This window comes from Corythoichthys intestinalis, chromosome 4 (genome assembly GCF_030265065.1).
Source record: "Corythoichthys intestinalis isolate RoL2023-P3 chromosome 4, ASM3026506v1, whole genome shotgun sequence".
Classification (NCBI taxonomy): Eukaryota; Metazoa; Chordata; class Actinopteri; order Syngnathiformes; family Syngnathidae; genus Corythoichthys; species Corythoichthys intestinalis.
Window position 1 is genome coordinate 5,972,012 of NC_080398.1, and position 15,148 is coordinate 5,987,159.

General features: G+C 38.9%; 1 protein-coding gene across 2 annotated transcripts in view; it reads right to left on the minus strand.

The window, feature by feature from the left end:
• col6a4a (collagen, type VI, alpha 4a) overlaps window positions 1–15,148 on the minus strand; it is a 151,080-nt gene extending 135,932 nt beyond the window's left edge. The window contains exon 1 of one of the 2 annotated variants that reach the window (XM_057833820.1): window positions 15,136–15,148. The gene's annotated coding sequence lies outside the window, so the exon portion shown is untranslated. The remainder of the gene's footprint in view (window positions 1–15,135) is intronic. The other variant, XM_057833817.1, reaches the window with a different exon arrangement.

The window sequence follows — 15,148 nt, forward strand, 5'->3', positions numbered from 1 at the left end:
GAGGAGATCTGCATGGAGGAATGGGCCAAAATACCAGCAACAGCGAGTGAAAAGCTTGTGAAGAGGTACAGAAAACGTTTGGCCTCCATTATTACCAACAAAGGGTACATAACAAGGTATTGAGATGAACTTTTGGTATTGACCAAATACTTATTTTCCACCATGATTTGCAAATATTTTTTTGAAAAATCAAACAATGTGATTTTCTGTGTTTTTTGTCCACATTTTGTCTCTCATGGTTGAGGTTTACCCATGTTGACAATTACAGGCCTCTCTAATATTTTCAAGTGGGAGAACTTGCACAATTAGAAGTTGACTAAATACTTATTTGCCCCACTGTACGCTCTCCTTACTTTTTGCCATAAACAAAACAAGAAAAAGAAATCCTTCGTTTGATTACTATTCAAATTATAATGATTAATATTTAAATTTGCAAACGATTACCTAATGTTCTAATTTTCTTTTTGGGCCCCATCAGGGCATGGGCCCTCAGAATCGATATCACTTTTCACCCCTATACGGCGCCCATGGTGGTAGTGTAGTCGTTCCCCAACCCAAAGGTTGTGGGTTCGACTCTCTCCCCTGATGAACTCGTCTAAGCATCCTTGAGCAAGGTACTGAACCCTACGTTGCTCCCTGTGCTGCGTCACCAGTAGGTAGATTAAGTTACCTGTGACTATGCAAAAAAATTAACAAGAAAGTGTCCCGCAATTAAGTCATTGCATGCCATTGACAACAATAGACGTCCAGTTGAATTAAACTGGAAATACTGACTGTGAATGCTGATCCTTCAGTGCCATTGACGGCACTTGACGTCCAATCCATTTCAAATGAGAGTTGCGATTGGACGTCTAACGCCGTCAAAGGCAGCCACACGAGTTAAATATTTATCTGACTGAACTACAAGTTGGCCTGTGACAAAAAGGAGTTTGACAACTCTGCTGTAGATCTTCTAAACCCAACGATAACATTACATAAATATTATTCTCCCCTCTGAAAAATACCAAAAAAAATTCCCCCGAGACGACGTCCTCTCCGAATGGGCGGGGCCTTTTGAAAAATCCCGTCTGGGCTCAACATTCCGTCTGACTTCCTGCACTCTAGAAACCCAAGAAGAGCAATTTCCTGGAGATGTTCTCTCGAGAAGGTCCTGATGGACCCAGCAGGAATGTAGACATTGTTGGCGTTAACGTTGACCAAATAAGGCAAGACGGGCCCCGGCGGGGACGAGCGAGTGCGGACGCGTTCTGGCTAACCTACCGACCGTTAAAATTCCCTTTGTCTGGAGTTCATCACGTCCAAAGTGTTTTGGATCACAGTTCAAGTCGGTATATTCTATCTTTAGAAGACAAGCTACAACTTTCACTACATCTAATTTACTGCATGGCATTGATGGCGATAGACTTCCAATTCATTTAAACTTGGAGGGTTGGCAATGAGCCACTCCGTCCAGATGGATTGGACATCTATCGCCGTTAACCCTTTAGAGGGTGCTTATTTAAATTCTATGAAATTCAACGGCCTAAAATTTGATGTGCATATTATAATTATACAGTACATTTTTTCAAAATTACTATGAATAACATAGGGATAAGTACTAAGGCTAGGCAGGTTAACTGTGAGTTAACTCTGAGTTAGCGTGGTTAAATAAATTCTATGATATGTAATGACCCAAAATGTGTTGCCCACATTATAATTAAACGTTTTTCTTAAATTGTTATTTCTTAGGAATAAATACGAAGGCTGAGCAGGTTAACTCTGAGTTAGCATGGTTAATTAAATTCTAAGAAATTTAATGACCAAAAATGTGTTGTCAACATTAAAATTATACTTTTTTTCCCTTTTCTTTCTTTAAGAATTTTTTTTTTTTAATTAATTAATTAGGACTAAATACTAAGGCTGGATAACTTAACTCTGACTAAACTCTGAGTTAACATGGCTAATTACATTCTATTATATCTAATTACCCAAAATGTGTTGTCCACATTGTAGTACTTTTTTTTCTTTTTTAATGAATTATTTAGGAATAAATACTAAGGCTGAGCAAGTTAACTCTGAGTTAGCATGGTTAATTAAATTCTAAGAAATGTAATGACCAAAAATGCGTTGTCGACATTAAAATGATACTTTTTTCTTTTCTTTTCTTTTTTTTTTTTTTTTTTTTAAATTATTATGAATTAATTAGGACTAAATACTAAGGCTGGATAGCTTAACTCTGACTAAACTCTGAGTTAACATGGCTAATTACATTCTATTAAATCTAATTACCCAAAATGTGTTGTCCACATTGTAGTACTTTTTTTTTTAATGAATTATTTAGGAATAAATACTAAGGAAGAGCAAGTTAACGCCGAGTTAACTCTGAGTTAGCATGGTTAATTAAATTCTATGATATGTAATGACGCAAAATGTGTTGCCCACATTATAATTAAATTAAAAATTAAATGTTTTTCTTAAATTGTTATTTCTTAGGAATAAATACGAAGGCTGAGCAGGTTAACTCTGAGTTAGCATGGTTAATTAAATTCCAAGAAATTTAATGACCAAAAATGTGTTGTCGACAATAAAATTATACTTTTTTTTCTTTTCTTTTTTTTTGTTTTAGAAATTATTATTAATTAGGACTAAATACTAAGGCTGGATAGCTTAACTCTGACTAAACTCTGAGTTAACATGGCTAATTAAATTCTATTAAATCTAATTACTCAAAATGTGTTGTCCACATTGTAGTACTTAAAAAAAAATTTTTTTTGTTATGAATTATTTAGGAATAAAAACTAAGGAAGAGCAAGTTAACGCTGAGTTAACTCTGAGCTCGCAAGGTTAATTAGATTCTATGGAATTCAATGACCCCAAATGTGTTGTTCACATTATTATTAAAAAAATGATTATAATTATTACAATATATATTAGGGCTGTCAAAAGATAAATTTTTTAAATCGAGTTAATTACAGCTTAAAAATTAATTAATCGTAATTAATCGCAATTCAAACCATCTGTAAAATATGCCATATTTTTCTGTAAATTATTGTTGGAATGGAAAGATAAGACACAAGATGGATATATACATTCAACATACGGTACATTTATATTATACATTTATATTATAGTCATGACACGACACATAAATGTCACCAAGTGTCATTCAGCAAATCATGTCACTTGGATTAGAACACAAAGTTTGCATTGTGTCACGTTTCATAGTAAAACACATGTTAGGTTTTGTGTTGGTTTTCTCCTAGTGTGACTTGTCCCTGTGATTGCCCATTGATTTCACCTGTTGTACCTCCTAGTGTATCCTCCAATCTGCATCCTCCTGTGCTCACCTGTTCCTCGTTGTGTCGTTACCCCTTGTCTGTGTGTGTATATAAGCTCCCAGTTTCTTTTCACTCCTTGTTGCGTCATTGTCTATGTCAACGTCACTTTCAAGTCCTGTCCAAGCCCTTGTGTACCAGTCCCTCCATTTAAGTAAGTTTTTGTTTAAACATTGCCTTTTTGATCCCCAGTCCTTTTGGTTGTACTTTGTGCTTTTTGTTAGTTATTATTGAAAAGCTTTTTTGAGTTCTCTGCCACCTGACTTGCATTATTGTTTCCCTGCATTTGGGTCTACACAAGCTGCCTGCCCGCGCATTTCCTGACAACACATTGACATACATTGCTGGCCGAAAGTATTGGCACCCCTGCAATTCTGAGGATAATGCTCAATTTCTCACAGAAAATGATTGGAATTACAAATGCTTTGGTTGTAATATTTTCATTTATTTTGTTTGCAATGAAAAAACACAAAAGAGAATGTGGGAGGAAAAAAATCATGATCATTTTAAACAAAACTCCAAAAATGGGCCGGACAAAAGTATTGGCACCCTTAGCCTAATGCTTGGTGGCGCAACTGTTAGACAAAATACAATGGGGAAAATTAGTACTTAGTCAACCACTAATTGTGCAAGTTCTCCCACTTGAAAATATAAGAGAGGCCTGTAATTGTCAACATGGGTAAACCTCAACCATGAGAGACAGAATGTGGGGGAAAAAAAACAGAAAATCACATTGTTTGATTTTTATGTTGTTATGTACCCTTTGTTGGTAATAACGGAGGCCAAACATTTTCTGTAACTCTTCACAAGCATTTCACACACTGTTGCTGGTATTTTGGCCCATTCCTCCATGCAGATCTCCTCTAGAGCATTGATTTTTTGGGGCTGTCTTGGGCAACACGGACTTTCAATTCCCTACGCAGATATTCTATGGGGTTGAGATCTGGAGACTGGCTAGGCCACTCCAGGACCTTGAAATGCTTCTTACGAAGCCACTCCTTTGTTGCCCTGGCTGTGTGTTTGTGATCATTGTCATGCTGAAAGACCTAGCCACGTCTCATCTTCAATGCCCTTGCTGATGGAAGGAGATTTTCACTCAAAATCTCTCGATACATGGCCCTGTTCATTCTTTCCTTTACACAGATCAGTCGTTCTGGTCTCTTTGCAGAAAAACTGCCCCAAAGCATGATGTTTTCACCCCAATGCTTCACAGTGTGTATGGTGTTCTTCGGATGCAATTCAGTATTCTTTCTCCTCTAAACATGAGAACCTGTGTTTCTAACAAAAAGTTCTATTTTGCTTTCATCTGACCATAAAACATTCTCTCAGTCCTCTTCTGGATCATCCAAATGCTCTCTAGCGAACCGCAGTCTCTGGAGTCCTTCGACAGCTCTTTGGTCTTGGCCATAGTGGAGTTTGGAGTGTGACTGACTGAAGTTGTGGACAGGTGTCTTTTATACCGATAAGGAGTTAAAACAGGTGCCATTAATACAGATAACAAGTGGAGCCTGGTTAGACCTCGTTAGAAGAATTAGACCTCTTTGACAGCCACAAATCTTGCTTGTTTGTAGGTGACCAAATACTTATTTTCCACTCTAATTTGGAAATAAATTCTTTAAAAATCAAACAATGTGATTTTCTGTTTTTTTTCCCCCACATTCTGTCTCTCATAGTTGAGGTTTACCCATGTTGACAATTACAGGCCTCGCTAATCTTTTTAAGTAGGAGAACTTGCACAATTGGTGGTTGACTAAATACTTATTTGCCGCACTGTACCTGCAAACAACCACTTCCAGTATCCATCAGTGAGTTTCTTACAATGCTCTGCTGGAATTTTAGACCATTCTTCTTTGGCTACAGCTAGGTCTCTGAGATTTGAAGGGTGCCTACTCCAAACAGCTATTTTCGGATCTCTCCACAGGATTCAGGTCTGAACTCATTACTGGCCACTTTAGAAGTTTCCAGTGCTTTCTCTCAAACCACCTTCTGGTGCTTTTGGGTCATTGTCCTGCTGGAAGACCCATGATCCCTGAGGGATACCCAGCTTTCTCACACTGGGCCCTGCATTATGCTGCAAAATTTGTTGGTTGTCTTCACACGGTCAAGCAGTCCAGTGCTAGCCTGGTACACCAGACTCAACGCTGTTCCAGCTATTGAGTCTGGCCACCATTCCCACGGAAACAATTTCCAGGGCGGAGCAAGCCACAGCAAACAGACAGCGGAGTGGACCAATCAGCGACGGGCAGACGTGACGTTAGTAAAATGGCGACGGCAGGACGAAGGACTTGTGCACGGAAGTAAACATACGAAGAGAGCGGAGTTTATTCGACATGGCTAGCGCGAGGCAGACTGTTGTCAATGACTCGTGTCGATGTGTTTTTGGTCATTTAAAACTGATTTTACCGTGGATTGGAACACATTCTCGGCTCTGCCGTTCACCATCTGTGTTGTTGAAGAGACGACTTTCGACGCGCAAGAGTGACGTTGCTCGTGAAGAACACGTCACACAAATAAACGAATCTGATTTGTCGATTGATTTTGTATCTGCTCGAAAAGGCCGTTAATGGGATGGTTCCCAGACTATTTCTCTCAGTGTTTGAAAAATACAGGGAGAATAGTCTGGCAGAGCCAGGCTAGTCCAGTGCCAGAGGCAGCAAAGCAACCCAAAAAACATCAGGGAACCTCCGACCATTTTTGACTGTGGGGACAGTGTTCTTTACTTTAAAGGCCTCGCTTTCCCCCCCCGTAAACTCTATGTTGATGCCCAAAAAGCTCTACTTTTGTCTCATCTGATCAGAGAACATTCCTCTAAAACATTTTTGGCTTTCCAAAGTAAGTTTTGGCAAACTCCAGCCTGGCTTTTTTTTTTATGTCTCTGGGTCAGAAGTGGGGTTTTCCTGGGTATCCTACCATAGAGTCCCTTTTCATTCAGACGCCGACGGATAGTACAGGTTGACACTGTTCTACCCTCGGACTGCGGGACAGCTCGAACTCGTTTGGATGTTAGTCGAGGTTCTTTATCCACCAGCCGCACAATGTTTTGTTGAATGTTTCTCTTGTCAATTTTTCTTTTCCGTCCACATCTAGGGAGGTTAGCCACAGTGCTGTGGGCTTCACACTTATTTATGACACTGCGCACGGTAGATACAGGAACATTCACGTCTTTGGAGATGGACTTGTAGCCTTGAGATTGCCCTCACAATTTTGCTTCTCAAGTCCTCAGACAGTTCTTTGGTCAACTTTATTTTTTCCATGCTCAATGTGGCACACACAAGGACACAGGACAGAGGTTGAGTGAACTTTAATCCATTTTAACCGGCTGCACGTGTGATTTGGTTATTGCCACCACCTGTTATTGCTACAGGTAAGTAACAGATGCTGTTAATTACACAAATTAGAGAAGCATCACATGATTTTTTAAATGGTGCCAATACTTTTGTCGGCCCCTTTTTGGAGTTTTGTGTAAAAAATGTTTTTGTTTTTTTTTTCCATTCTGTTTTGTGTTTTTTCATTGCAAGCAAAATAAATGAAGATATTACTCCCAAAGCATTTGTGATTGCAAATTTTTTTTCTGGGAGAAATTGAGTATTATCTGACAGAATTGCAGGGGTGCCAATACTTTTGGCCAGCACTGTATATTCTATGAAATTTAATGACCCAAAATGTGTTGTCTACATGAAAATTATACTTTGTTGTTGTTATTATTATTATTAATTATTTAGGAATAAATACTAAGGCTGGTAGCTTAACTCTGAGTTAACTCTTGAGTTATCATAGCGAATTAAACTCTTAAATTTAGTGATCCAAAATGTGTTGTCCACATTATAATTATAGTTGTTTTTTTTAAATTATCATTATGAATTACCTAGGAATAAATTCTAAGGCTGAGCAGGTTAACTATGAGTTACAGTAACTCTGAGTTAGCATGGTTAATTAAATTGTATGAAATTTAATGACCCAAAATGGGTTATCCACATCAAAATTATAATTATAATTATTTTTTATTTTTATTTTTATTATTATTAATTACTTAGGAGTAAATACTAAGGCTGGACAGCTTAACTCTGCGTTAACTCTGAGTTAACATGGCTAATTAATCTCTATGATAATTTACAACCCAAAACGTATTGTCCACATTATAATTCTACGTTTTAAAAATTATTATTAATTGCTTCGGAATAAATGCTAAGGTTGGACAGTTTAACTCTGAATTAACTCTGAGTTAACATGTGTAATTGAATTCTATGAAATTTAATGACCCAAAATGTGTTGTCCACATTATAATTAGAATTTTTTCTTAAGTTACTATTGATTGCTTAGGAATAAATCCCAAGGCTATGCAACTTAACTCAGAATAAACTCTGAGTTAACATGGTTAATTAAATTCTATTAAATTTCATGACCCAAAACATGATGTCCACAAAATAATTCTACTTTTTAAAAATGATTATTAATTCCTTAGCACCATACGGTACCATTACTATTGGGAATAACGCAGTTTGTGTTAAACCAAGTGTTTTTTTTGACATGGATGAAAACTTCACTCTCAGTTTTTCAACGTGTCGCTTAGCATCGGAAGGACGCGCCCTCATCAACACACCGCTTATACATTTCTCATGTTTAATAAGCATAAACCTCCTGGGTTAATTATGGGTTTAGTCAACGTTTATTTTCCCAAATTGTAAACTGCGTTGTGTTTCTGCAGAGCTGAATGATTCCTCATTAGGCATCATAACCACCATGAGAAGTGCCAGCAGAAAAACATGTCATTATTTTGGGATGAGCTCACACTTAAACATTATTCACTCGTGAAGTGACACAGTGCGGTGGATTTGGAGACAGGTGTGTCAAACGAACTAAACTCAATCAACTTCCTCATTGCGGGGATGCTTATTTAAAATGACGATACGAAACTCCGCCTATTTTTGGGGGGAGAACCACATGCCTTGACTGATTTACACCTCCAGAATGTCCCCAAAACACCTATATTGGTGTTTTTTTTTGTTTTTTTTTAACCAAATGCATCAAATGGAAGTGACCAAAAAAAAAACCTTTTTTTTTTTTTTTTTTTTGACCAAATGCATCAAATGGAAGTGACAAAAAAAAAAACAACAACAACTGGATATGAGCTGTAATTGTAATTGACTCAAAATATACAGGAAGTGAGCCATTTTTTTTTTTTTTTTTTTTTGGGAGGGGGGGCATCGTTTTTGCATGCTATTTCATGTATTACACCTTTACTTTTTTTTTTTTAGTTTATAATATAAATGAAATACATATTTTAAAAATTAATATGCTCTGAAATTATTAAAAATTGTATTTGTTTTTAATATAAAAACCCCGAATATTTTATTATTTCTTTAAATTGTATTTTTTGTTTAATTTTGTTTATATATTTACATTTTTTTTCATGAAAACTGTACATATTCTTTTTTTTTTTTTCAAGGCAATTTCGATCAACTAATCAATCAATCAATAAATAAAAGTAATATCTGAAATTTTGAAAATGTAATTTAATTTTTTATTTTAGCAAAAAACATAACTTCAAAGCAGATTTTGAAGAAACTGAATTTTCTTAAATACATTTTTTACCTTTCTTTTTTAATAAAAAAAAAAACAGTACTCTGCATTATTTTTTTTAATGATTGTTTCTTTAATTTTATTGTTCATTATAATTTGATAATGTATTCGATTTTTTTTTTTAATGATGTACAGTGATCCCTCGTTTTTCGCGGCTAAGAACAGAACACCCCGCCAAAAGTTAAAAACCACGAAGTAGCGCCCCCATCACAAAAAAAAGTCCTGTTCAGCTGCTCATACACAGAGAATACAGAAAATTAGAACATATTTTTAACGAAGAAAAATATACTAAATGTAATTGTATTTATTTTACATTGTTAATTTGCATTTTTTTCCCCAAATTGAATATTTAAGGAATTGAAAATTATAGAATTTATTTTGAAATAATCGTAAAAATAGTTCATATTGAGATTTTTCTCATTAAGAAAAAATACACTATATAATGTATTTATATTTTTACATTAATTTTTTTTAAAAAATGAGTGGAATTGAATTTTTAAAATTATTTTGAAAATAGCCAATCGTGAAAACAGTTCATATTTAAATTTTTCTCATAAAAAATATAATAATAACACCAAATACTGTCTTTATATTTTTACGTAAAAAAAAAATCCAATTAAAATTGAGTGGAATTGAATTTTTTAAAATTATTTTTAAAATAAATAATCATGAAAACAGTTCATATCCACCTCATCATCTGGGCCTGACAGTTCTAATAAAAACATTCAACAAGTGTATTTTTTTTTTTAAGAATTTAAAAGTTAAAAAAAAAAAAACCTGCAGTATTCTCTGGTTACTAAAACTATTGTTTTTTAATTCAAATTTTATGTTAGCAAAAACCATGAAGTCGATGAAATTCGGCGGACCACTCAAAATTACGTGACCTTGACGCTGTCACCTGTGATATAAATAATTGACCCGACTGACACGCTGACGTCATGTATGTAAAAGTGAAACATGTGCGTGCCGCGTACATAAAGCTTCAAGTGAAAACATATGAGCTGCACTAACAGGAATTTACTAGAATCTGCCTCACACCTATACTCCCTTCACAGGGCACTCATGTAACACATTCACTGCCATTGATAAGGGTAGACGTTCAATTCGATAAAACTGGGAGGACTGGCTGTGAATGATCATCTCTCAGTATTATTGACAGCGCTAGACGTCCAAGTCATTTTGACTGGAAGGGGTGAATGAACGTAGATAATGAGTTAATAATCAAGAGACCTAAAAATGATGTAACCCAAAATGTACAGGAAGAAACCTAAAACAAGTGACCCTGAAATGCCTCCAAATCAACAGGAAGCGACCTGTAATCAACAAGTGTCCCCCGAATGCCCCGAAATCAACCCCGAGATTGCTAAAATCAACAAGAAGTGGCCTCGAATTGCCTCCAAATCAACAAGGAGTGACCTGATATCACCAAGAAGTTTCCCCGAAATGCCCCATAGTCAACAGAAAGTGACCCCGAAATGGCCCATTATCAACAAGTGACCCCCAAATGCCCCCTAATCAACAGGAAATGACCTGTAACCAACCGGGTCCCCCGAATGCCCCAAAATTAACAGGAAGTGACCCACTATCGACAGGAAATAGCCCCGAAATGGCTAAAATCAACAAGAAGTGGCCCTGAAATGCCCCAAAATCCCTAGAAAGTGACCTGATATCATCAAGAAGTTACCCTGAAATGCCCTAAGCTCAACAGGGAGTCACCCCGAATGCCCGAAATCAATAGGAAGTGACCCCGAAATGGCTAAAATAATCAAGAAGTGGCCCTCAAATGCTCCCAAATCAACTGGAAGTGTCCTAATATCATCTAAAAGTTACCCTGAAATGCACTAAACCCAAAAGGGAGTGACCCTGAATGCCCCAAAATCAACAGGAAGTAACCCGCTATCTACAGGAAGTGACCCCAAAATTGCTAAAATCAACAAGAAGTTACCCTGAAATGCCTCCAAATCAATAGGAAGTGACCTGATATCTTGGAAAAGTTACCCTGAACTGCCCTAAACTTCAACAGGGTGTGAACTCGAATGCCCCAAAATCAAAAGGAGGTGACCCACTATCGACAGGAAGTGACCTCGAAATGGCTAAAATCAACAAGGAGTGGCCCCGAACTGCCTCAAACTCAAGAGGAAGTGACCCACGATCCACAGGAATAGACCCCGAAATAGCCCATACTCAACAAGTGACCCCGAAATGCCCCAAAATCAACATGAAATGGCCTAAACTCAACTGGGAGTGACCGCAAATGCCCCAAAATCAACAAAAAGTGACCCCGATTGCCCCAAAATCAACAAAAAGTGACCCCGAAATGACCAAAATCAACAAGGAGTGACCCCGAAATGGCCAAAATCAACAAGGAGTGGCCCCGAATTGCCTCAAAATCAACAAGACGTGTACCGTGATCCACGGGAAGAGACCGCGAAATAGCCCATACTCAACAAGTGACCCCGAAATGCCCCCAAACCAACAGGAAATGACTTGCAATTGACAGTAAGTGACCCCCAGATGGCTAAAATAAACAAAAAATGGCCACGAATTGCCTCCAAACGCAACAGGAAGTGACCCACTATCAACAGAAAGAGACCCCGAAATGGCCCATAATCAACAAGTGACCCCGAAATGCCCACAAGTCAACAGTAAATGCCCTAAACTCAACAGGGAGTGACCCCGAATGCTCCAAAATCAACAGGAAGTGACCCGCTATTGACAGGAAGTGACCTGATATCATTAGGAAGTTACCCCGAAATGCCCCAAACTCAACAGGAAGTGACCCACTATCTAAAAGAAGAGACCCTGAAATAGCCCATACTCAACAAGTGACCCCAAAATGCCCCCAAATCAACATGAAATGCCCTAAACTCAACAGGGAGTAACCCCAAATGCCCCAAAATCAACATAGAGTGACCCCGATTACCCCAAAATCAACAAAAGGTGACCCCGATTGCCCCAAAATCAACAAGAAGTGACCCCGAAATGGCCAAAATCAACAAGGAGTGGCCCCGAATTGCCTCATTATCAACAAGAGGTGAACCGCAATCCACGGGAAGAGACCCCGAAATAGCACATACTCAACAAGTGACCTGAAATTCCCCCAAACCAACAGAAAATGACTTGCTATTAACAGTAAGTGACCCCCAGATGGCTAAAATAAACAAAAAATGGCCACGAATTGCCTCAACTCAACAGGAAGTGACCCACTATCAACAGAAAGGGACCCCGAAATGGCCCATCATCAACAAGTGACCCCGAAATTCCCACAAATCAACAGTAAATGCCCTAAACTCAACAGGGAGTGACCCCGAATGCTCCAAAATCAACAGGAAGTGACCCGCTATTGACAGGAAGTGACCTGATATCATCAGGAAGTTACCCCGAAATGCCCCAAACTCAACAGGAAGTGAGCTATCAACAAAAAGAGACCCTGAAATGGCCCATAATCAACAAATAACCCCGAAATGCCCCCTAATCAACATGAAATGGCCTAAACTCAACAGGGAGTGACCCCAAATGCCCCAAAATCAACAAAAAATGACCCCGATTGGCCCATAATCAACAAGTGACCCCGAAATGCCCCCAAATCAACAGTAAATGCCCTAAACTCAACAGGGAGTGACCCCAAATGCCCCAAAATCAACAAAAAGTGACCCCGATTGCCCCAAAATCAACAAGTAGTGACCCCGAAATGGCCAAAATCAACAAGGAGTGGCCCTGAATTGCCTCAAAATCAACAAGACGTGAACCGCGATCCACGGGAGGAGACCCTGAGATAGCCCATACTCAACAAGTGACCCTGAAATGCCCCCAAACCAACAGGAAACTACTTGCTATTGACAGTAAGTGACCCCCAGATGACTAAAATAAACAAAAAATGGCCACGAATTGCCTCCAAACTCAACAGGAAGTGACCCGCTATCAACAGAAAGAGACCCCCGAAATAGCCCATAATCAACAAATGACCCCGAAATGCCCCCAAATCAACATGAAATGCCCTAAACTCAACAGGGAGTGGTCCCGAATGACCCATAATCAACAGGACGAGGCCCTGAAATAGCCAAAATCAACAAGACGTGGGCCCGAATTGCCTCAAAATCAACAAGACGTGAACCACGATCCACGGGAAGAGACCCTGAAATAGCCCATAATCAACAAATGACCCCGAAATGCCCCCAAACCAACAGGAAATGACTTGCTATTGACAGTAAGTGACCCCCGGATGGCTAAAATAAACAAAAAATGGCCAGGAATTGCCTCCAAACTCAACAGGAAGTGACCCACTATCAACAGAAAGAGACCCCGAAATGGCCCATAATCAACAAGTGACCCCGAAATGCCCCCAAATCAACAGTAAATGCCCTAAACTCAACGGGGAGTGATTCCGAATGCTCGAAAATCAACAAGACAGGAACCGCCATCCACGGGAAGAGACCCCGAAATGGCCCATACTCAACAAGTGACCCCGAAATGCCCCCAAATCAACATGAAATGCCCTAAACTCGACAGGGAGTGACCCCAAATGCCCCAAAATCAACAAAAAGTGACCCCGATTCCCCCAAAATCAACAAGGAGTGGCCCCGAATTGCCTCAAAATGAACAAGACGTGAACCGCGATCCACGGGAAGAGACCCCGAAATGCCCCCAAACCAATAGGATATGACTTGCTATTGACAGTAAGTGACCCGCAGATGGCTAAAATAAACAAAAAAATGGCCCTGAATTGCCTCAAACTCAAGAGGAAGTGACCCACGATCTACAGGAAGAGACCCCGAAATAGCCCATACTCAACAAATGACCCCGAAATGCCCCCAAATCAACATGAAATGCCCTAAACTCAACAGGGAGTGACCCCAAATGCCCCAAAATCAACAAAAAGTGACCCCGATTGGCCCATAATCGACAAGTGACCCCAAAATGCCCCCAAATCAACAGTAAATGCCCTAAACTCAATAGGGAGTGACCCCAAATGCCCCAAAATCAACAGGAAGTGACCCGCTATTGACAGGAAGTGACCTGATATCATCAGGAAGTTACCCCGAAATGCCCCAAACTCAACAGGAAGTGACCCGTTATCAACAGAAAGAGACTCCGAAATGTCCCATAATCAACAAATGACCCCGAAATGCCCTAAAATTAACATGAAATGCCCTAAACTCAACAGGGAGTGGCCCCGAATGACCCTTAACCAACAGGAAGTGACCCCAAAATGGCCAAATCAACAGGAAGTGACCCTGAAACAGCCAAAATCAACAAGAAGTGTGCCCGATTTGCCTCAAAAACGAAAAGACGTGAACCGCGATCCACGGGAAGGGACCCCGAAATGCCCCCAAACCAACAGGAAGTGACCCGATACGCCATCACAGCCAATCTACTATCAAAATTTCTCAGGAAATTGCATTTTCTAGTTACCATATTGTCAAAATTAGCTCATCACGGCGTGACATCCCCTTTAGCACAGCTCCATCTAGTGGATGCTTTGCGCAACCCCAACCACTACTACTACTGCCCCTTAATAATACTGTCCACCCTTTATATGAAAATAATTTTTAAAAAAGCCATTCATTGAAGATGCGCCTTATAGTGTGGAAATACGGTGATTCATAAATTTACTGATTAATGCAAAAGAACATGTAAATATACACTAATTAATAAAAATGCAATAATTTTAAAGATATTTTTTAAATCACCAAAAATAGTCACTTGCCCTATAAAGTGTTCATTCAAACTTTTGTTCAATTCTGACCTTACAATTTAAAAAATGCAATTAAAAGTGAATACAAAAGTTAGCCTCTATTAAAAAATGACATATGATGCAGCAAATGAAAAACTGGGTAACAAAAAAAAAAACCTCAACTGGCCAACAGACATGCGGGGGTCTTGAAACTGTTGCCGTGCCAAACCCCTCCACAAGTTCTGGCTCTGCTTTCACTTAATCTGCTTTAACCATCAAAAAGAAATTTTCATTTTGACTCAAAAACACACGAGCGCCGATGAAAGAATGTTCCGGCTCGCATTTCTCAACAAACATTCCATCCATCATCACTTGCGCCCATATGGATGAAACAACTCCAGTTAAGAGAAAAAACACCTTTTCAATTGAAGTATTACCATCATTGACACACATTGGCTGCCACTGACGGCCCTCTTCCAGTCAAAACGGATTGGACGTCTATCGCCGTCAATGGCAGCCAATGAGTTAACGTCATGTCACATGCATAGAAAAAAAGACGATACTTACAAGTCGCAGCCGG